The sequence below is a fragment of the Onthophagus taurus genome, chromosome 11, assembly GCF_036711975.1.
Source record: "Onthophagus taurus isolate NC chromosome 11, IU_Otau_3.0, whole genome shotgun sequence".
NCBI lineage: Eukaryota > Metazoa > Arthropoda > Insecta > Coleoptera > Scarabaeidae > Onthophagus > Onthophagus taurus.
Genome location: NC_091976.1, coordinates 2,769,166 through 2,791,910, shown reverse-complemented (window position 1 = coordinate 2,791,910; position 22,745 = coordinate 2,769,166). Strand labels below are relative to the sequence as shown.

The 22,745-nt window shown below is 33.4% G+C and overlaps 3 long non-coding RNA genes across 4 annotated transcripts in view; 1 reads left to right on the top strand and 2 right to left on the bottom strand.

Moving 5' to 3' along the window:
• LOC111416286 (uncharacterized) overlaps positions 1-22,745 on the top strand; it is a 228,921-nt gene that overhangs the window by 128,363 nt on the left and 77,813 nt on the right. The window lies entirely within an intron of this gene.
• LOC111421475 (uncharacterized) lies at positions 6,105-7,146 on the bottom strand. Its single transcript, XR_002707206.2, has 2 exons — positions 6,975-7,146; positions 6,105-6,917 (listed from the first exon to the last, which is right to left on the bottom strand). It is a non-coding gene; the product is annotated as an uncharacterized lncRNA (long non-coding RNA).
• LOC139431900 (uncharacterized) lies at positions 15,661-16,166 on the bottom strand. Of its 2 annotated transcripts, XR_011641936.1 has the most exons (3): positions 16,013-16,134; positions 15,863-15,954; positions 15,661-15,805 (listed from the first exon to the last, which is right to left on the bottom strand). It is a non-coding gene; the product is annotated as an uncharacterized lncRNA (long non-coding RNA). The 2 variants fall into 2 exon arrangements; XR_011641935.1 differs by having other exon boundaries at positions 15,863-16,166.

Genomic DNA, 22,745 nt, shown 5'->3' with positions numbered 1-22,745 from the left:
AAATGAGCAGAATTATTCAAGTTATGAATTAGAAGTGTTAGCCATAGTAAGATCACTGGAAAAGTTCAGAGTTTATTTGTTGGGTACAAACTTTAAAATAGTGACCGATTGCTCTGCTTTCACACAAACAATGAAGAAAAAAGAATTGTCAACACGAATTGCCAGATGGGCTTTACAACTTGAAGATTATAACTACACTATTGAACACCGCACAGGTAACCAAATGAGACATGCGGATGCACTTTCTCGACACCCAGTTATGGTGATCGAAGATGAGTTATTAGCCCGAATAAGATTGTTGCAGCAGTAAGATAATAACTTGAAACCTATTTTGACGTTGCTCAAACACAGATCATATGAGGATTATATTGAGCGAAGAGGAATACTTTATAAAGAACATAGAGGAACCCCTTTATTAATAATTCCCAAGAGCATGCAAGAAGAAATAATCAGAAAAACACATGAGGTAGGACATTTTGGTGTAAAAAAGATGGAAGCAGTTTTAGAAAAAGATTATTGGATCCCTAACTTAAAACCAAAGATAGTATCAGTGATACAGAATTGTATTCCTTGCATTGTGTCAAATGCTAAGAGTGGAAAACAGGAATGTTTTCTGAACCCAATTCCTAAAGAGATACCTTTACACACGTATCATGTAGACCATTTGGGACCAATGCCAAGTACCAATAAAAACTACCGATATCTGTTTGTGGTTGTGGATGCATTTACCAAGTTTGTATGGTTATATCCAACAAAAACCACATCGACACAAGAAGTATTGGACCGACTGCAGATACAACAGAGAGCATTTGGAAATCCACATCAGATAGTAACCGACCGAGGAAGCGCATTCACCTCAACTGAATTCCAAGAGTATTGTAATACGCAGGGAATAAAACATCTACTTATTACCACAGGCGTACCTAGAGGGAATGGACAAGTGGAAAGAATCCATCAAATAGTGATTAGAGTTCTCACAAAGCTTTCTTTAAACAACCCTTTAGAGTGGTACAAGTATGTTCATGATGTACAACGGTATATCAATGGAAGTTATCAACGATCAATTAAGAATAGTCCATTCAAAATCATGTTTGGCGTTGATATGAAAAACAAAGAAGATTTAATGTTAAAGGAGATAATTGAACAAGAGAGCTTATTATTATTTGAAGAAGAAAGAGAAGATATAAGACAAGCAGCTAGAGACTATATTGGAAAAATACAAGATGAAAACCGAAAGGAATTTAACAAAAGAAGAAAGAAACCAACAAAATATCAAATTGGTGACTTAGTAGCCATAAAAAGGACTCAATTTGGCACTGGGCTTAAGGTTTGTCCTAAATTCTTTGGGCCGTACCGGATTATAGCAGTGAACCAACATAACCGATATGAAGTTGAAAAAGTTGGAGATGGAGAAGGACCAAAGCGAACCACTTCCGTTGCTGACTTTATGAAACCCTGGAAGAATAGTTCTTATTATTCTATGTTTCAGGATGTCTCCTCGGATGAAGATATTGATATTCCCACAGCTGATGAAAGTAGTCCCGACAGCTTAGACAACGGCATTGATCAAGAGAGGCCAGCAAGTCCAGACAACCATACCCTAGACAACACAAAGCATGAGGGCATGCTTAACCGGCAGGAAGGCCGAGTTGTGGGAACAGGACGAGTCCATCCCAGAGGGGGGTTACGTGACCGGGCCAAACTAAAACGTCCGACTCGCTTCAGTTAGTCTTGAATGTCTGTGGCCGTCAGTTGTATCGCGCATTTACTGTATTATTTTTAATCGTTTGAAAGTATATTATTAATAAGCTGTTAGTGTTTATTATTACACCGTAATAAATCCCACATACATGCTAAGAGGGAGCTAAAAGAATATAACCATTTATGCAGATATCGGTGTAACGAAAATATTTCAATGGAACAACAACAAGAACTTTTTGATAACTTTTATAAGCTACCGAGTTATGACTTACAAACTGCTTTTCTTTCCTCCTGTATTAAAAAAGAAACAGTTAGAAGGAAAAATGTGAGTGCCCAAGAAAATAGAAATTTTAGTACAACAATAACATTATTAAACAAAAGAGTTTGTAAGCCATTTTTTCTCAAAACGTTTGACATATCCAATAGAAGATTTACATCAGTTTGTAAGAAAACTAACAGTTTAGGAATCTGTCAAACTCATCAGAGGGGAAAAGCTTCTAGCATTAATAAGATTGATGAAGCTAGTCGTTCCTTTGCAATTCAACATATTAACAAATTTCCCAGATATAAAAGCCACTACTCCAGAAAAGACAATACAAACACCAGATGTTTGGCACCTGGTCTTAATATAGTAAAAATGTATACGTTATATACCGAATTTTGCAATGAGAACCGAAAACCCCCTGTAAAATTGTCGTATTACAGAAATTTATTCAATACAAAATTTAATCTCAAATTTCATAAACCACACAGCGACACTTGTACAAAATGTGACAGTTTACAAAATCTTATTAAACATTCCCAGGATGAGACAGTTTTACGCACTAGTAAAGTAAAATTAGAGGTGCATCAACGAAAAGCAGAAAAAGCAGTAAACTGCAAAGCAATAGATATAGAAAATCACAAACTTTCAGCAGACACCGTAGTAATATGTTTCGATTTACAACAGACTCTTCCTACACCTTTACTTACAAATTCAAAAACATTTTATCTTCGGCAGTTATGGACATATAATTTTGGTGTACACAATTTAGTCACCGGAAAATCAGATATGTACACTTGGGATGAAACGGTTGCCTCCAGGGGTTCCCAGGAGATCGGATCATGTCTTCTTGAATATTTCAAATCACTGCCCCAAATCATAACCAAAGTTATCGCTTTTAGTGACTCCTGCGGAGGACAAAATAAGAACAAAAACGTGTGCAAGCTGCTAATGTTTCTGGTTAACTCTACTAATATTGAAGAAATCGACCATAAATTTTTGGAATCAGGCACACGTACATGGAGTGCGATAGAGACTTTGCCCTTATTGAAAAAAATAAGAGAAAGAATCCTCAAGTATTTGTTCCCGATCACTGGCATGAAGTTATTAAAAAGTCATCAACGAAATTCGCTGTTCATAAAATGACACAAGAGAAATTCTACAGTTTTGAACAGCTGAAAGCTATACGTGATCCAAAAAAAGATACTTCTGGACATCCTATTAAATTTCGAGAAATAAACCACTTCAGATACGACAAACGACAAGAAACGTTTTCTTTTGAGTTTAAAGACACCCTAGAAATATCATTTCCCTTTAGGAAATGTATATGCACCTCGGCTTTTCCTGGACGTCCATCGTTTTCCATATTTACACAGCTTCATACAGAGGCTAATAAAAGTTCAAAGTTCAAGTTTGACAAATGGAAAAATCTACAAACCCTTCTGGAATTTATTCCTCCAATATACCATCCATTTTATAAAAACATGGCTCATGAAGAACCACTGAAAAAGATGAAGAAGAAAACAAAGAAAACATCACGAGAGGCGCCAAAGAAAACTAAAAATATAGAAGTGCCTTCCAGCTCAACTGCCATATCCAACGATGACAGTGATTCTGATATTGCATCTTATCTAGATTCTGATTATGAGTAATATTACTATTTTATGTACCAACGTTTATCGATTACCTTTGTTACTTTCTCTTGTATTTACTTAATAAAGTTTTTTTTGTGGTGAAAAATTGTTTTACGCAAAAAGGGTATAAGTGCGAAAACCTTTGAAAAAGCATGTAGCCATGCATCGTGATTCAAACTTTTCTTCTCTAATAAAATATGAACAATTTTCACATACATCTGGCAGTTTATACAGACTCATATTTTATTGTTGAATTTTAAAAGTTGAAGTAACTTTAGGATCAAATAACTCAACAACACAAAAAAGCTATTTGTATCCTTTTTGCACTAACCCCTTCAATTGTAACTGCTTTCGTAATTATGTAATTTTTTGTCAATTTGTAATTATACAGGGTGTATCTGAATGACTGCAACAAACTTCAAGGGGTGATTCTTTAGTGAATTTTAAGGGTACTTTGATATATGAACCATGGGCGACTTCGGCTCCCCTAAGAAGCTACACCCCTCCAAAAATGGCGGACAATTTTGGTTTAATTTGTTTTTTAAAAAAACCATAAACGCTAAGAAAATGAAATTTGGGGAATATGTTTAACTCATAATAGGGCATGTTTTGAGCCTACTTGTACTTTCAACCTACCCTTCTAAACTACTAAACGTAACCACCCCCTTCACATTTTTGCTAATATTTTTTTTATGTAGATGATAAATACATTAAAAATTTTTTATCTAGGTAGATGAAAGTATCCTAAAACTTTTTTGTCTCTCTAAAATTTTTCCAAAAACGACTAATTTTTGAGAAAAAAAATAATAAAGCAAACACTGCACGTTAAACAACGGGGTTGTCGATTAAAAGATGGAATGAATTTTTAATGAAAAAATCTTAGTAGGCTTTGCAATCTTTGTCAGAAATATTTTTGACGTTTAAATGTCAGTGTTTTTCTTACTATTATTTTTTTCAAATTAATTTTTAAATAAAGTTCTATCGCATTTACGCTTGTTCAGTCGACGTTTCAAAATTTTAAATAAAACAATAATAATAGTACGAAAACCACTGACATTTAAACGTCACAAATATTTCTGACAAAGATTGCAAAGCCTACTAAGATTTTTCCATTAAAAATTCATTCCAACTTTCGATTAATAACCCTACAGCTTAACAGTTAGTGTTTGCTTAATTATTTTTTTTCTCAGAAATTATTAAATTTTCGAAGAACATCAGAGAGACAAAAAAGTTTTAGAATAGTTTTATCTATCTAACTGAAATTTTTCCGATGTATTTATCATCTTCATAAAAAAAATCTAGGCATAAATTGAACGGGGGTGGTTACGTTTAGTAGTTTAAATATGGTCAAAACGTGCCCTATTATGAGTTAAACATATTCCCCAAATTTCATTTTCCCAGCGTTTCTGGTTTTTGAGAAAAAAAAATTAAACCAAAATTTTCCGCCATTTTTGGAGGGGTGTAGCTCCTTAGGGGAGCCGAAGTCGCCCATGGTTCATATATCAAAGTACCCTTAACATTCACTAAAGAATCACCCCTTGAAGTTTGTTGCAGTCATTCAGATACACCCTGTATAATATATGTATTTTTTTTTGTTAATACTAAGTAATCCATGACGAGTGTAAAGGAAGATATCTTAAAACACAATAAAATGAATTTGAATTTATAAAGGACTCATTCTGACCTCACGTCTGTGCCGGTGTGCACACTTTATTTAAATTTATATACTTTATGCACGTCTGTAGTTACAGGATAAGTATAATCAATTGCGTTGGCACACTAAGTTAATATTGATATGATAAGTGTGCATTTTTCAAAAAACCGTAATTATTTCCCAAACTATTAATGTTAGGTATAGGACATAATGGGGTATAAAAGATGTAAAATATGGGAGGTGTCATTTAAAAAAATAAAGTTATGGTACTTCCAAATTTGGAAAAGTTGACGTGCCATAGTAAATTGACCAAACGATATAGACAGCCGTTCTCGGCACCAAAACATACTCCATCATGATTCTCAAGGATGTTCTGAATCATAAATTGATATCCCAAAAAAACCAGAGCAGCCTAGAGCAGATTTTTTTAGAAAAAAACGAATAAGTCGAGAACAGCCGAATAAAATTACAAAAAGGAAAGGTATTGATAAACCTTGAAAATAGGCAAATCCAAATATGTAAAAAAATACTGGGTGTTCCATTTAAAAAAATAAAGTAGGTGGCGACTTTCGGTATAACCGGAAGTGCTAGAAATCTGAAAATATTTTAGTCGAAGAGAACGCAATTGATTATACTTAAATCTGAATTGTCAAATTTTTATTTTGGCCAGAACCCCAGAAACGTCTAATGACCGGTCTCGCTGAGATATCCTGTACACTTTCAAATAACACTGTGCCACGACGCCATTTTGTATTGAAAATTGAAATAAAATATATTTTTGTAAATAGTTTAATACATATGCAATTAAGCATCAAAATTTCATTTTAAGCCATTCATTAGTAAATCAAGAAAAAAATCCCAAAAAAAGTTTATTTTTCAGTCCGCTTGGGTAGTATAACACCTTAAAACAGGAATTTCTGTTTGATTTGATGTATTACTTGTTTCTTAAATATGAAAAATAATGTCAGTGTGATTCAAAAAATACTTTAAACATGTTTCTCTCAACACCTTTTTCTTGCTTGGTACAATAGGCTTATGCCTATTTTAATGAGACATTTTTTAAGATATCAACTTTGTTTTGGTGTGAAAATATTCATAATTTACTCCTTTATTAAGACAAAATAATAACTCAAATATGAATTTTTTAGATAACTGGTTTCTTTTCGCATCAAAATAGTAATTTGTTGATTATTTTTACTTGTTTGTTATCTGAACTTATGAATTATTATTTTTAAACGTTTTAAATAAAAGCAAATTAAGAAAGATGAATTTTCCTACTTTAATTTGCTTCTTTTATCACAATTATTAAGTTGATGCTTCAGATCATGAAACTTATCTCCTATTTTCACATAAATAACATCTTTTTATAAGTAATTTCCTTTTACGCAAATTTTTTGGGAATGTAACAACAGAATGTTATATTATTTAAATTTGCTTTGTGTAGTTTTCTTAATGTAATTAAGAATTCTAAAATATAACTGATTCTCTTTAAATGCTTTAATAACTGCCTTATTCATGAATTATACCATTGTTCTATTACTCTGAAAGAGTATGGTGAATTGAATTATATTCCTTTGAAATGAATTATGAAATTGTAATAACAGTAACATAAAACCCATTTTTTCCATTGCAAGGTTATTAACTTATTCTCTCTTCTAATTGTAATCTAAAAAGTAATAAGCATACATTTCAGGATTTCATAAAAGAAAAATTACTTTCTCACCCAGCGTAACCATCTTTATCACTACCGAATAAGCAATATGGGCAATATGTAAGTGAAATCAATTTTAAATACATTAACCCACCAAAAATTTAACTTTTAACGCGTCTCTATAAATTGTTATGACAGCTATGAAAAGAAAGTTATCTGCAATAAGTTGGTGATAAGCTCGTAACCAACGTATAAACGAAAAAGAACTAAATTGTTTTAAATTTTAAGAGACAATTAAAGTTAATGACAATTAACTAGAGACAATTAAAGAGGAGTTATAATAAAAATTAAGTAAATTTTTTCTGGATCATTATCGTTAACAAAGAATTGTTATTTATCAATAATTGTGTTAGTGGTGTTGTTTTACTAATACCACTAATAGATGTCGCCATTTCATTTGTGCCTGGCAACGGTTTTGAGTTTTGACAGTTTTAATATTTATTTTGTTTAATGTTTATTATTTGATTTAATTTAATTGTGTTGTGTGGTTTAATGATTTTGTGAATGTTGAAACTATGTGAAGACATTTATTAGTGTTAATTACTCTTCTATATGTTATCTGTAAGGTGTTAATGTCTTGTTTTTGTTACAGAAAATCATGTAATTCCTTATGAGAAGTTAATATTAAGAGGAAATCTGACTGGAAGTCAAGATACTGCTGATAGATCTCTGAGTCCATTCGAGATGTTATCTGGAGACTGAATTGGTGAAAATTCTAAATTGTTTAATTTACACACTACACAGTCTTGATTTAGGTTGTCACAACAGATATCGCGATTATTATTAAAAATATGACAAAATGTTATAGAAATAAAGTTGCTCTAGGCTTAGTATTCCATTATCTACCATATTGAAACAAGTAATTGAGCATCAAATGTGTTAGATACAGCGAATATGTTCAAAATTGTAAATTGAACATGCCCAACTTTATTATGTATTATAAAACTATAAAAAAATCTATTTACCATAATGATATCACAAACGCATGCCATAATTAGGGATGACTCTTTAATTGATGATCCGGTTCATGCCAAATCAGCTGACAAAACTGTCCAGATCAAAACACAACTATTTCATTGTGAATAAAATGTATGTATGTATTATATAAAGATCATTCAATACTAGCATTCCAAACGAAAACTTTATGTAGAAAAAGCTATTTCAAAGAGAAATGAAAGAAATCTTCTTTTCCCATCAGTCTTCGTTTCCGAGATAGCCGTTTTTTAATGAATTTTGAATTTATTTTAATTGAAACAGCTGTATTTATTAAAAAAGAATATTTATTTAAATAAAAAAATGATTATAAATGTAGCTAAATGGTACATATTGTATTTTAAGAGAAAAATATGTAAATACCTATATTTAAAAGTAGAACAGGAAATAAATACTATCACTGTTTAATACTCAAAATTACACTTTTGTAATTATGGTGTACCGAAAGTATTTTTTCTGTGTTAACAGCAGTTAATCTTGAACGGCGGTCTTCATAAATTATTCCCAATTCAGAAAATGCGCGTTCGCTAGAAACGCTACTTGCAGGTCTTCACAAATACGTTTGTGCTATTTTGCTTAATTTGGGATAAAGTCTTCCATGGTCTTTCTATCAAACAATTGGATCAGAACTTCTGTCTATTATAGGTAAATTCAAAAATGCATTAATTTGTTGCAGAAAGTTATTTTATTAAAATTTGTTAATTCATTTAGGTTGCTATTCCACACGCTTAAAATATCGTCAACATATCTAAATCATTTGATAATTTTGTCATTAAATGGATTGGCAAGGTCATGTATTTTGTTTTTGTCAAATTGGTTCATGAATATGTCTGCTATTATCCCCAAAATAGGGAGACCTATTAGTAATCCTGTGGTCGATTTGTAATTTTTGTTGTTGAATTGACATAAGTGTTGATTAATAAGACGGTTTAAGATTAGGGTGAGATTGGCAACTGTAGATCGATGTTGGAAATGGTGAACGAAAATTTCTTTTATAATGTCATTGGTAAAATCGGTATCAACGTTAGTGTAAAGGTTTATTATGTCGAAAGAGACTAAAATATAGGTTTCTTGTGTTTCAAGTGATTTAAGATTGTATATTAGTTCTAAGGTGTCTTTAACAGTGTATGAAGTTTCGAAATTGAAGTTTTTAAATATATTGTTCATAATTCTTTCATAATCCGTTCTTTTGATAAAATTAAAAAAACAGTTATGTGATTCTCTTGTGTTGTCTCACTTCAACTTTATGGCGCCTATGTATCATCCAGCTATAGATGTGCTTACATTGAATCGCATACAAAAAGTTCAAAATAGCTGCCTTAGGTTCATTTTTGGAATCCGGAAGTATGACAGAATCTCACACAAACTTAAAGATGTTGGGTGGCACAGAATGGATATCCGCCGGGAGTTGCACAGTTTAGTTTTGTTTCATAAAACCGAAATACGAATTTGATATTTGTTTTGTGATTACTCGTAGAGGGCGCTAGATACACACTGTACGTTTGAGATATCAAGTCATGACTATTTTGCCTATTTTGTCAGTTGAGGTATGGTGAATTAGAACCAGAAATCTGAACAAAAAAAGGTACTCTTGCTTACAGTGTCTAAGTCTACTGGTTTCCAAGTTATCTGCTTTTAATTGTTTCAAAGTAATTTTAAGGTTAACATTTAAAGTCAATAACACACAGTAACTATATCAATTAGTAACGATAATAATCGATAACAATAACAATTAATTAATAACAATAGAATATTGTGACCATTTTCAAAAATCTAGTGGACTTAAATCTGGATTTCTCACTATTAAAAAACTCATTATGTCGTGGCATTTTCAAATTGGTAATAACTTTATTGTTGGTAAAAATGATTACTGCACACGGAAATTAGATCAATGTTGACAATTAACGGGCAATTGTCGAAACATAAGCTGAAAAATAACCCAACTTTGCTTATGTTAAAAAATAAATATTTTAGAAGAAAAAATACATTTAAACATTTAAAAGTAAATAATTCGAAAACCGATAGACTTAGACAATTTCAATAAGAGTACCTTTATTATGTAAAATTGAATGCTCTTTGTGATTTGCAGCTCTTATTGGTCGTGGCTGTCGAGCCAAAAAACTTATGATTTGATTTATCAAACGAGCAGCGTGTATCTAGCGCCCTCTACTTCGTATTTCTCATGCTCGAAAACATAAAACTACCACATTTTATGTTAATAGTACAAAAACTTTCAAAATTATCAAGAAATTTCGAAAAAAAAATTTAACTTTCAACACCCTATGCCTCGAAAATCACTGACATTTGTATAAGAGAGGTTACGTTAAATCATCATATTTTGGTGTCTAGTATCTCCGGTATTCGGATTTCCCATTCTTTCTGACTCACCTGTATAGAGATAAATTTTTGGTGCAATGTGCAGCCTTGTCATAGTTATTCATTTGAATACATTTTTTTTTAACATTCAGAGCAGGAGAGGGAGGAATATTCAAGAAATTGTATTATCGTTGTCGTGGGACGCGTGTAGTATAACTAATATTAAGTTTCTGTGTGTGGTAAGGTTGGTTGAACAGATTTTATCTGGAGCTCGCCTATTGCACAATGCCATTTTTTTTTCTTTTCTTTTTTTTGTAGTGTTAGGTACTAAGTTTTTTGATCTCGTGTTGTTTAAACATTCTAGTTTAGAATATATCTACACTATAGATACCATTTTTGTTATTATTATATATATATTTTTTCTTTTTCTTCTGTTGTATTGAATGGTATGTGCAATAAAGACATTTATTATTATTACTATAAAGTTTGCTCGATGTATATTGGGTGAGTTTAGAAAGTTATGATAGGTGTAATGGGCATATTTATTTTGTGAACACATCTCGGAGGGCTCGAATCGTTGATTTCCTTGTAATATTTTTCATAGGCATGACGTCCAACCATCGTGAATACCCGTCAATTACAAGTAACAACATTTTTTGCTAGTATGGGCCAGCGAAATCAATGTGGATGCGTGTCCATACTTCATACAGTACTACTCAAGAATACAACGGTACTCTTATTTCGTTTTTTCTAGATTTCTGACAAAAATTACAAGTTTTCAAAAAATCTCACTATATCATCATCGATTTTCTGCCAATAGACATAAAGACGCGCTAGAAACTGCATGGCAATAATACCAATATGCCCGTTGTGTAGCGTATGTTGTATCTCGCGTCGAAGGCTCTCTCTGGTATGTAAATCGTATCTTTCCATAACAATAAATAGTCTTCTACCGACGCGACATTTCCTCCCTTTTTTCAAAAAATGTATGAAATTCTTCAGGCAAATACTTCTTTTCTGGGCAGCAATCCCGAACGTATCTTGAGACTCTCTGAAAAACCTCATCCACGCAACTGTTTCTTTGCAATGACTTTTTCTTTATTGCAAGATGTTTTATACGAAGATGTAAGAGATGTGGTCGATTAGGTGATCGATCACATCTACTGTTGATGCTCGATTTTGTAGTTATAACAATTTAACAACATCGCCCATCTTTGCAATCGATTACTTGCAACCTTATTTATTATTTTCTCCAAAAATTCTTTCTAAAGGTTTATGATCAGTCAACAACATAAATTTTCTACCGTAAATATAATGGTGAAATCGGGTAACAGCAAATATTATTCCTAAAGCTTTTTTGTCAATGGCCGAGTAACGCTTTTGACAATCGTTAAATTTTCTCGATGCAAACGCAATCGGTCTCAAATTGACATCCGCACCCTTATGAAACAATACTGCCCCAGCTCCTACGTCGCTATCGTCGCTTGTTACAACTATTGGTAACTCTGGATGATAATGTATTAAAGTATTGGACGAAGATAATACTTCTTTTAATCGATTAAAAATTTTCTCATCTTCACTTGTTGAGTTCAATAAAACACGTGCTCTCAGTTGCTACGTTCTTTATTAACTAATTTCCATAGCTCGATGTTTCACGTATCTATTCCAAGCCCACTTCTGCCCTTTTTTTAGATATTTGTATAACGATACACATGTTATGTGTAAATTTGGAATTAATCTTCTACAATAATAGATTGCTCCCAGAAATGACCTTAGTTCGTTTACATTTGTAGGAGAAGGCATTTTCTTAATGGCCCTTACTTTTTCTCCCATTGGATGTAATCCATTGGCATCAATGTGGTGTCCCAAAAATGTAACTCGTTCTTTTAAAAAATGATACTTCGATTTTTGAGTTTTAATTCCAGAATTTTGCATAATAACTTCTTGCAATTAGTCATTCACGATTAGTTATGTAAGAAATTTACTCATTCGTTACTTATCAGTAATCGCAGTACCGATTATAATAACTTATATAATAACTTCTAACTTGTTTTATTAAATGTGTAGTCGTTTCAGGTTACCCCATCGATGGCGACAAACTCAATGAAGTTACAAGAGATGTGGAGTGAAAATCATAGAAAAGTGACACATTTTGATATCTGATGGCTAATGAAAATGAGGATGAAGATAAAAAAAAGCTAACAACTTGGATTGTATTTAAAAAAATTATTATAAAGATCCAACCGAAAATTAAAATTTAATTGACGAGACTGATTCTCTCTGGTCAATTAACTCATTAACTGCCAACTATGAGATAACCCGTAGGTATTTTTCTTGCCTAGGACGCCAACTACGGTTTATTTCGTAGCTTCATTGCTTAACATATTTGTACAGCTACGAATAAAGTTGTAGTATAATAGTGTAAATATGAATAGATGACCTCAGGGAAGAAAAGAAAGAACCAGGACCAGGGATTGGTTCTGTAACCAAAGTAAAATACAAAAAATACACAGGTGTTGAGTGACTGAATCATCCAACGACATAAATTCTATTTCAACACTCTCTAGTTTCTTAATTAACTTTAAAGCAGTGCACGGTTTTAAATGTAAGAAGGGAAAAATTGACCTTTATCTACTATAACAAATTTTTTAGTAGCTACCTTACTTTAGATTTAATAACTACCACTCGGGTTTATTTTAAAATTTCCGTGCTGATATAAGTCCGAAATGGCCGGAAAACTGCGGATGTGTCTCTTGGACATTTCTTTTCGACTCTGTTGACATGACGCCTTTTGTCAACACTTTGTCCTGCATTTTTATCCATACGGTTCTTTTATGACAGCGCCAGGTACATGTTTCCTTATAAACGAAGAGCAAGAGAATTGTCAATTTTATTAAAAAAAAGTACACATTGAAATATACAGGGTGTAACAAGGTTTAAGAAAAGTTTCTTAAATACATCCTTTTTACATACTGTATTAAACTGTGCCAATACTGCCGATATATGGAGTATAGTATATTGTCAATTGTTTTTTTGACAATTCTAAACATGTACCGAACTTGTGATTAACATGGTATATTACCATGTTGTGCAATTCTTTATGTTCCACTTGAAATATGAAATTTCATTCAATATGTGTCATTTCTGGAGGTGTTCACAAATGCTCTGCAGAAAGAGATGAGTAGATTACTTTGGGTATTTGACCATATGCCATTCTGAAATGTACTTATCACTATTTCCTTCAGACATTTGTGTACTTGCAAATTTTTTCTGCTTTGCTTTGGATAATATTTGTTTAATTGCTGGTGTTAATGGTAACAGTATGTATAAGCTATATTTTATATAAAAATTGAATGTTTTTTAAATGTTCTTGCTATGTGTTATAATTTTTCAGGGACGTCGAGATCTTTCTCTACGTCTTAATATTGTTTTTTAACTTGACTGTTTTTCTTCTTCATTGTTGCCTTCAGGTCCCTCAGTTTGAAAGTCATTCTTCAAATCACTCTCTAAAGTGTTCAGGTTGATAAGTCAATTCATTTTCAATTGTTACGTTACAGAAACGCACCAGATCTCTGCGCCCGTTAACATATATTCTATATCCGTCCGATTCCTCGTAACCAACTAAAAGTCCGCTTTCACACTTTTGCTTTCAAATTTTGGTTTTCGGTTACGCTCTGGTAGAAAATACCAAACTTTCGTTCCGAATACTCTTAATTTGTTAATATCAAAATGATTGACCTTCCTATACCACAGTTTAATTGCTGTAGGTGCCGTTCGATTAAACACAAAACCGCCGTATTACACGGTTTAGCTCAAAGTTTTATAGGTAATCCCTTTTGAGTAAGCATAGCACGAGCTGCTTCTATTACAAAACGACTTTCAACATATAAAAACTGCGTTTTGATAAAGTGTCTTTCAATGTTTTGTTTAGAAATTCAGTTCCCGTGGCACACAATAATGTTTTAATACGAACACCTGCAGTATCTTCTTCGTTAAAGAAAGTTTTAATACACTTTGCTGCCTCAGCTTTGGTCTTAAGGCAAAACAATACCTTGACCCACCGATATCGTCTAATCAGATCGGACCAGCTTGGACTTATGTCTCAGATCGTATATAAATCTGATATATTCGTCAAGCCCCGCTTTCTTTTTCCTTTTGAGTTCACTATTTATTTCATTAAATAAATTATGCAACTCACCAATATGGGTAATCATTTCAATTGCATTGACTTAGACAATTTAAATATGAGTACTTTTTTATGTAAAATTGTATGCTCCTTGTGGGTCGTAGCTCGACAGCCAAAAAACTTATGATTTGATTTATAAAACCTGCCTCTACGAGCAATAACAGAACAAGTTTCAAATTCTTATTTCTCATGCTCGAAAACATAAACTACCAAATTTTATGTTAATAGTACAGAAAGTTTCAAAATTATCAAGAAATTTCGAAAGAAGAATTTAACTTTCAACATCCTGTACCTCGACAACCACCGATATCTGTATGTTGGATTAAATCGTCATATTTTAGTGTCTAGTGTCTTCGGTATTCGGATTTCCCACTATTTCTGACTCACCCTGTATATCTCGTGTGGTTATAATATTATTATCCTCTAAAATTGATGGTAAAACATTAAAAAAAACCTCTGAACTTGTGGTTGACAACCAGTCCATACCAGCTACCTTCGCTGTTTTATTAAATAGATGATTTAACTGCATTTTTTCTGCTAACTCAAATGTAATCCGACGAGCATCCAAAGGAGTTATTTCATAAAAGCGTCTTTCTAATTAGCTATTTGAGATTCTAGGTTCATTATACTGGTGTGAAGTTATCCATAAATCCCAGCAATAAACTTAAAACATTAATAATTCCGTAACCAATACGATTTGGATAACCAAATTTCACACACAGGTCACTCTTACCCTCAAGAACAGCTAACCACGCCCATTTGGTAAAAAAAAAATTTTTCAACCCTCACCCCCGAAAAAGGGATGTTTTCGCCCTGATGGGCACCTTCGAATTAAACGAAATTCTACCACATAATAGAACACACTTCTAAGTATTTTTATCAATTTTCAAAACACCGTAAGCCCTAACGGGTTTCGAGAAAAAAAACGGTATTGTAAACCGCGGATGGGACTTTAGGGGTGAATTTGAACCCGATGGGCACTTCTGAAATTTATGAAATTTTAGAGGATGCCTGTAGTAATTTAAATCAACTATCCAAACACCGTAAGGTATAACGGTTTCCGAGAAAAAAAATTTGTTATTAGACACTATAGGTACACAGCGCGGCGCGGACTTTGGGGGTGAATTTGACCCCGTTGGGCACCTCCAAAATTGATGAAATTTTAGGATGATTTGGAGGGTGGACTTTTGATAGAAAAAAAACTTTTGATAGAGAAAGAAATTTATTATATTAATGGTCTGTTTTACTTATAATTAAATTGTGTAATGGATTGAGAATATGATTATAATTACTTGCTACCGCGTTCCAGACCGTTTCCAACCCTTGTTCATTTAAGTAAATGCCATCCCTGTGTAGAAATTTGTATTAAATACATAACAAAAGAAACATTTTTACGTTTTGTTACCCTTCCATCATGGTTCTGTTAACAATTGCTTCAATGTCGGTACAATTGATTTGCTTTTCAGCACAAAACCGTCGAATGTAATGATTGATTTCCTATAAAGGCATGGAGAGTATTTATTTATAGCATGACATAGAAGTTATAATATCTTACGTTCACAGACTCGAAGTTTTTGCAGGGAGGAATTGTGCAAATTTGTATTCCTTTAGGATTTAAGGAAAGAAGGAAGCGGAAGAGGTGAGAATATTGGGACTTCAGTTTGGATGGTGATGTTTTATGGAGTATATCTTTACTTCTTATCATATAACGATATGACGTTCAACAATATCTCCACAAAACCAAGGGGAACATGTTTTTGGAATACACTTTGCGCGCCGCAAAAGTTTTAGTATTGTTTGACCGCCTACTGCTAAGTCGAGGAAATATTTTCCGTTGCTTGACTGTTTTGGTTGTCGTCCTAAAATATATACCATTAGTAGGAATTAATTTCACATCTGTTAGAACAAATACTTACTTTGTAGTTACTTCTAGTACGTAGCATTCGGCAAAAATTACTATCGTCCAAAAACAGTAATTTCGTCGACATCTTCACTGGTCACTGGTTTCAACAAGAGATAACTAGAACAGCTGATCTCTGCAATAGCTGAGGAATCTTTATATATTATAAGTTTACTCCACACCCTTCTGGCAAAATCTAAAAAATGTGTATGACTCTAAAACAACACCGAATAAGTCGGCAACTATTTTCCCGGAATGCACTTATAATGCAAAAAATATAGACATATTTTTTCCTTAATACCTGCGCCTTTTGTAACTGCACGTGGCGGAGTTCTTACCCTTTGCCAGTAACGACTAAAAGCCCATAAAACTACAAAATGCCTTTCTTAACAAAATTTATTTTTTCCATGAAATATTAAGAGTTTCGCAGTTTTCATAATCTATTAAAATCGCTAAAGGCACCTACTATCTGCTCTACATACGTGTACAATTTAATAACGAAATTGTTTCTCTGAAGCCGTGGTCGGTGTTTGGATGGTTGATTTCAATTGCTAAAGGCATCCTCTAAATCATTCTAAAATTTCATCAATTTTGGAGGTGCCCAACGGGGTCAAATTCACCCCCAAAGTCCGCGCCGCGCTGTGTACCTATAGTGTCTAATAACAAATTTTTTTTCTCGGAAACCGTTATACCTTACGGTGTTTGGATGGTTGATTTCAATTGCTAAAGGCATCCTCTAAATCATCCTAAAATTTCATCAATTTTGGAGGTGGCCAACAGGGTCAAATTCACCCCCAAAGTCCGCGCCGCGGTGTATACTTATAGCGTCTAATAACAAATTTCTTTTCTCGGAAACCGTTATACCTTACGGTGTTTGGATGGTTGATTTCAATTGCTAAAGGCATCCTCTAAATCATCCTAAGATTTCATCAATTTTGGAGGTGCCCAACGGGGTCAAATTCACCCCCAAAGTTCGCGCCGCACTGTGTACCTATAGTGTCTAATAACAAATTTTTTTTCTCGGAAACCGTTATACCTTACGGTGTTTGGATGGTTGATTTCAATTGCTAAAGGCATCCTCTAAATCATCCTAAAATTTCATCAATTTTGGAGGTGCCCAACAGGGTCAAATTCACCCCCAAAGTCCGCGCCGCGGTGTATACTTATAGCGTCTAATAACAAATTTTTTTTCTCGGAAACCGTTATACCTTACGGTGTTTGGATGGTTGATTTCAATTGCTAAAGGCATCCTCTAAATCATCCTAAAATTTCATCAATTTTGGAGGTGCCCAACAGGGTCAAATTCACCCCCAAAGTCCGCGCCGCGCTGTGTACCTATAGTGTCTAATAACAAATATTTTTTCTCGGAAACCGTTATACCTTACGGTGTTTGGATAGTTGATTTAAATTACTAAAGGCATCCTCTAAACCATCCTAAAATTTCATAAATTTCAGAAGTGCCCATCGGGGTCAAATTCACCCCTAAAGTCCCATTCGCGGTTTACAATACTGATTTTTTTTCTCGAAAACCGTTAGGGCTTACGGTGTTTTGAAAATTGATAAAAATACTTAGAAGTGTGTTCTATTATGTGGTAGAATTTCGTTTAATTCGAAGGTGCCCATCAGGGCGAAAACATCCCTTTTTCGGGGGTGAGGGTTGAAAATTTTTTTTTTTCCAAATGGGGGTGCTTAGCTGTTCTTGAGGGTAAGAGTGACCTGTGTGTGAAATTTGGTTATCCAAATCGTATTGGTTACGGAATTATTAATGTTTTAAGTTTATTGCTGGGATTTATGGATAACTTCACACCAGTGATTCTAGGTTCATTATTTATAACAGTATTAAAAAATTTCCATATATGAAATATTTTATTTTTAAATGAGTGCTGCATTAATGTGTCAAACAACCAGGTAAAGACCACCTGGTTGGTCAAGCACGACGTCAGATAGGAGAGGAAATATCTGAGGAAAGTATCGGATGTTGTTTCTTTTATAAGTATACAAAGACATGAAAATGAAGCTTTCTCTAAATAAGTCTTGGAACTGTCAAATTTTCTTTAAAAAAATGCTAAGTATCCTTTATAATAAATCAATTATTAGGTAAAGTGAATCAGCAGTGAGATCATTTCATTATTAAAAAAATTGGAAGGGAGAGACGTGTAGAAAGAAGAGAAAATTTGTTAACTTGGTATAAAATAATATATGTCACGTGTAATATTAACTCTATCATTTAACAAATACCAAAGTTAAATCGATAAGAAGACAGGCGGCACAGTTAATTAAGAGGTATCAAAATCAAAATAATCTAGTCATATAGATGCCTGTATTATATGCGTGCGGGCGGCTTGAAACATAAGGGACGTCTTTATAAAGTCTAAAAAAAATATGCTCCACTAACGTGTACTTGATTTTTCGTTCTTCCAAATATTTTAAAATTAAATCTCGATTATTAGAAAGCGAAATTAGTTCTTCCTCTTCATTGAAAGTTAATTCAAATACGTAGAAGTATTATAACATTTCAAATGGCATAGCAACGTGATGATAGCGTTCGCCTTGTTCATCAGATTCGGTGGCCAATTGTCTGCTGATGGTAGTCCAGATGATAATGTAAATAATGAATTATCAAGGAGATTCCGACGTCAATTTTCAATTTTCGAGAACGATGTTAACATCCTTGCGAAAGAATAATCGTAGTTGCTAGAACGATGCTTTTCCAACAAGCCTATTACTTTTTTGATTGTCTTCAAAGCATCCAATTCAGCGTCAATCAAAATATTGTTGAATGCGTCACTTTTAATTAGCTTTCATATATCTGGACCTTTTAGTACGCCTGATGGAAAAAATGAATTTATTGCTATAGAAAATCATGAGAAATATATTTGGAGAAGTTGGAATTTTCTACGAAATTGAAAAAAGTAATGTATTATAACGAGTGCTGAGTTTTGGGAAAATTAATTTCAAACACAAGAAAACTGTATCTCTTTGGGCAACAGTTTTGATGAAATTGTAAACAGTTCCACGTTTAATATGCAGTGGAGGCAGCAATATCTTCTCTTTCGGCACCAGAGGTGCACGAATAATATTGCTCATTTCTAACTTGCTGTGCTCCCTGTATTTCCATTCGTGGCATGCATATTGGTCTCCGGTAAATCGTGTGTCCCAATCGCACAAAAAGCACATATGTATATTTTATGTAGCCGCTTCAAAGACCACAAAGCATTGCTACAACTTTTAAATCGCAGCATATGCGCCACATATGTTTACCGTAGTTAACCATTTTTAAAATATTTTCTAGCATCAACTACACAAGAACGCACTACGCAGACGCAATAGATATTTAAGTTACGTTCTATGTGAACATCACACGTAAAATTAATAATTACGAATTAGGTATTTCGTTTTACGTTTATGTTCCTTGTGAATGACTGCTGGTTCAAAAACATTTTTGAATCGTGTTCAAAGGCCAACGGACCAACGAAACATTAACAATAAAACAAAATAAACCGAAACACTTAGAATAACTCAAATTTTAGCCAAAAATAGCTCATAGATGTTCAAAATGTTTTTCATCATTTTCGATGCATTTATTTACTCTAGTTTCGATAGAAAAAACTGCCGCTTGAATTTCGGCCCTGGACAAGTTTCTCATGGCACTTCGTATTCTCTCCATCATATTTTCCTTGGTGGTTGGTTTTTCTTGAAAAACCAGGTCTTTTACCCCCATAGATAAAAATCTAAATAAGTTAGATCTGGGGAACGCTCCGGCCAAGAAGATAGGCTGGCTCTTCTAATAACACAATTCGGATATGGCTATTGCTTCCAACCATCACGCTGGAACCACAGATTCCTTCTTGTTTCCAAGGAGACGTACAAACTCCAACGATTTTGATGCTCTACCTGTCGCGTCCAATGTGGATTTTGCTCTGATCAATAATAAATATTATGCAAATTTACACCACCCGCGCTATTGAAAGATGCTTCATCCGTCCATAGTATTTGCGATAAAAAGTTTTAATTTTCCCGAATAATACTTAATAGCCGATGACTGTTAACAACAATAAGTCTGTTATCATAATCAGCAAATAACAGATCGAGAGAAGAAAACAGAGAGAAATACAAATAATTGATCTATTGCCTCCTGCGGGCATTCCTGGATATCTTTATAGTATAGATAATTCTCTCGGCTTCTCTCTTGAGATGTACTTCTAAAATAGTTATAAATAAATTCAATGTTTAATCTTTGCATCAGGATAAATTGATTCCTTTTATTCTAGAATAGTGTCTTGAATCTCACTGGCTTTTCTCGCTTCTACAATGTCAGTTGAGTGAATAGTACTTGAAATTTCATTCTTACTCTTCTCCGAATTAATTGGTAATTCGAAATTCTTGTCCTAAACCCAAGCGATTTTCTATGCTTGTAGATGGCTATTGACATTTTTTTTACCAGTTGCAACAATTCTTCATCGTCTAATTGCATTGTCATTGAGTCAGTAATCTTTTTCGGCATTATGTTTAGTTGTTCTAATTTGATGCGAGATAGGGCATCTACATCCTTATTTAGTTTACCCTTTTTGTATTTAACATTAAAGTCGAACTCTTCTAATTTAATCTTTCACCTCATCAATTGCGGTTCTTTTCACCTTTTCGAGACGGCACTTTTTTCATAATCAATGACCCACAGACGGGCGTCTTAATATTGGTAGCGTGACTGACGTCGGATATTTCCGACAGAACATTTCTGGATTCTGGACAGAACAAAAAACAAATAAATAGATGAAAAGTAAAAAAAATAATTATTATTATTACTGTATTTCTGAACAACTAAACATTTATTATTGTATTATTATCGAAATAAAAATGGATACAGAAAACTGGACTGACTGCACTTCACAAAAACTCTCAAAATTTGGTGGTTGTATGATATCTCTCGAAACAAGGTACGATACATAAACCTACATTACACTCTTTGCACATGTATCGAGATTCCTTTCTTTTTTTGACTCCTGTGGTAGTGTTGGCACAGACTATACAGCGCCGTAAAGCTCGCTTTGATTTTTGGATGACCGGTACCAATGAAGGAAAATGACGTTCTGTAATCTTTTTCAAATTATGGCAAACACGAGGTGGCACTTTACGCGGAAGGCTATCTCTGATAAAAATAAGAATATTGGTTATTATAATGATAAAAATGATACAAGAAATCTTTGTTGTTACCTTTCTAATAACTGACGAATAACATTCTTATGAAATACAGCTAGCGGAAACTTTTTCTCATTTTGTGTCAAAAATAATGCATGACTATTTAGTAAACAAATGTCCAAGACATGAAAAAACAATTTCTTGTACCATTTGACGTTTTTTCTCATAGAATCTATACTGCTTATTAGCATATCCGATCGATCAACAGCTCCCATTTGTGCATTATAGTCTAACACGCACAAGGGCTTCTTTATATTATCTCCAGATTTACGGTCCAGTTTAGGAAGAGTAACTATTTGGTTTTCATGCATTGTAGAAAACATGGTTACATCCCTGCGGTCCTTCCATTTCAAGGCTAATAATTTCTCAGTGCTTTTCCATACCGTCTCCCCTTTATTCAATTTTTCTTTACATCTGGCATACCTCTCCGATTTTGTCGCACTGTTCCACAGGTGTTCGTTTTTCTATTGAGCAGAAATAAAGATAGCGAAGGGCTCATGTAGAAATTATCGGTATAATAGAGGGAATGTCCTTTATCTAGGTATGGCGTCAACAATTTAATTACAACTGCACCTGTAATTCCCAAAAGAGGATTAGTTTTGGTGTTAATATCTGTCTCCTTTCCAATATAAACAATAAAATCTAGAATGTAGCCTGTCTCGCAGTCGCACAAGACATACAACTTGATTCCGAAACGATGCCTCTTCGATGTTATGTATTGTTTAAATACAAGGCGTCCTTTGAAAAGTACCAAACTTTCGTCAATAACAAGAGACTCAAATGGATACATTGCATTCTTAAATCTTTCTTTGACTTTTTCTAACACATTTCTAATTTTGAAAAGACGATCATGCTTTGAAGCTTCGTTGTTGTTGCTGAAATGCAAATGTCTATATATCGATTGAAACCTATCTCTTGACATGCATTGTCCAAAAATAGGAGAATTTATTAGATGACCAATACTCATGCAAAGATAATTTTTTGTTTCTCGGCATTAGTAAATTTAGTGCTAAAAACACATAAAACTCTGACTTATGAAGATCTTTCCAGTCATTTGTATTTTCTGCACCATAGCGATTTGTTTCATGTACGATTATGTCAACAATGTCTTCTGTGAAAATGCTCGAGAAGTCGTGTAATTCAGTTGAATTTGAACTGAGATTGAAATCTGGATTTACACCACATTGATCAC